Source organism: Arabidopsis lyrata (genome assembly GCF_000004255.2).
Source record: "Arabidopsis lyrata subsp. lyrata unplaced genomic scaffold ARALYscaffold_677, whole genome shotgun sequence".
In the NCBI taxonomy this organism is placed as follows: Eukaryota; Viridiplantae; Streptophyta; class Magnoliopsida; order Brassicales; family Brassicaceae; genus Arabidopsis; species Arabidopsis lyrata.
Genome location: NW_003302124.1, coordinates 1615 through 3720, shown reverse-complemented (window position 1 = coordinate 3720; position 2106 = coordinate 1615). Strand labels below are relative to the sequence as shown.

The following is a 2106-nucleotide window of genomic DNA, read 5'->3' as shown; positions in this document are numbered from 1 at the left end:
GTATTATCAACTGAAAACGTCTATATGCATGGTGGGATTATGAATGAGGAAAGCTAATTAAAGATATTCCATGGGTGGGAGGAAGTTTGTTGAATAATATCTAAACGAAACAAAAAAAATCTTTTAAAGATATTTTATGAGAAATAATATATTCGCCAATTTGGGTTGGGGATCAAGTATATGAAAATCTCGTAAATATTATATGTTATATTTATTACATATACTAATTTTCACATTGTAGTTATTTAAATCAAATAATTTAATGAGTTAATTATGGAATACAAAATATCTATGTAAATCAAAAAGTTTAAAGAACCAATAGCGCTGGAATTGATTTTTTTGCTATAACGATTATTAAAACATTTAAGTAAATAAAGATATTTCGTTATGATTTTTCAGCATATTCGAATTGTTGATTATTTCGAAATTTAAGGATGTTTAAGAAATCATGATTGATTTCCGATTTCATAAATTTTGATTAGAATTAAAAATAAAAGATTTAGTATTTAGATAAGGAATATACTATAATAAGGATTATTAGTACTCGAATATATTAGGAATATTCGTATTGTTAGTTTATTTAATTCAAAAATTATAATTTGCGGATTTAAAGGAAGATCTTCTCGAGATTTTAGGCATATAATCGAGATTTTAGTAACAAACTGTGATCACATTAAATTTTCGAAAGATTTGTGTCGAAATTGTTAGAAACAAATTAGGATAGATAATGTTTGGTTAGTATCTTTTTAATATTTTCAAATCTTTAGAATTAAACTCATTGACATTATATTGTTGAATTTATTTTTTAAAAATGACGTAATATTAAATAAAAAAATAAATAACTAACTATTTTCATTTGATGGTGTAGACAAATTATTATTACTATTTATGTAATTTAATTACAAATAACAAATATTAATTTTTATAACAAAACAAATTATTTTCGTAATAACAATTTTTCCCCAAATCAATCTTTTACAAAATATTTATTTTAATCACATATTCTTTCTATATAGAAATAAATAGTTAAATAATTATGGTTAGAAGTAGTTAAGGTAAATAACAAATATGGTTAGTTTAGATATATTATATATATTTCTAATTTAGGTGTTAATTAAGAATTAATGTCGTTTTTATTACAAACTTCCTTAAATTTCTTATTCTAGATCCGAGTAGAGTTAAACCCGGGTAAAACCCGGATCCAAAAGACTTTTTGTAAAAATCCCCTGTAAAAATGTATATGTAGATTATTAGATTGTCTTATATGTTTAACTCAATAGTAAAGTTTATTCCTATAGTATCCATAAAAAAACTATGAATATAGTCTAAAATTAGTGAATTTTTGGTAAATTTTACATTTACAGTTTTAAGATTGGGACAGTGTGATCTGATAATTTTTCTCCCGCATATTAAATCAGAACACATACATATTTGATCAATTTAGTGATAAATTTGGTTCGGAAAAATTAGTCAGGAATTGGACTTAAACTTAACAATTACATCTATTTTTTATTTTTTTTTTATTTTTTTTTTATTTTTGGTAAACCATTACATCTATTTTTTAAAAGAGATAATTAATTTTTGTCTCTATGATGTAAACAAACATCGTCCACATAATTATAGAGGTACATATCGATATGATATTAGATAAGATGGTTTTTTGACCTCATGAAATAAATTTCAAACACTAATATATATAAGGGAAAATTGAACCATTAATTATTCAAATCTTAGATATCAAATATGAACTATCAGAATTATTTGATTTTGTAACAAATACATTGGCGAAGCTTTCTATGCTTTACTTATAAAATTCATATATGCAACATCCACAACCTGTTGAAAAAAAATGATTTGAGGTCAGATAGAACTCACTGTTTAGAAGAAAAAAACAAAGAAGAAGGGAGAGATAAAACTCACTAGGATCAGTTACGGTAATTATACCAGAGCCTTCGAAATCGCATTTTGAATAGTGTCTTCCTTGATTTTGGTAATAAAGATTCATGGCGACAGAAGCTGAATTATAGAGATTAATTGGATCATAACATGTACCTCCTTTCGACACAACCTCACAATGATTCCTGATTCGACACACGTAGTTAAGTT

At 24.5% G+C, this 2106-nt stretch overlaps 1 long non-coding RNA gene across 1 annotated transcript; it reads right to left on the bottom strand.

Moving 5' to 3' along the window:
• Positions 1-1678: 1678 nt before the first annotated feature.
• Positions 1679-2070, bottom strand: LOC9298414. Its single transcript, XR_002332027.1, has 2 exons — positions 1921-2070; positions 1679-1836 (listed from the first exon to the last, which is right to left on the bottom strand). It is a non-coding gene; the product is annotated as an uncharacterized LOC9298414 (long non-coding RNA).
• Positions 2071-2106: the final 36 nt, after the last annotated feature.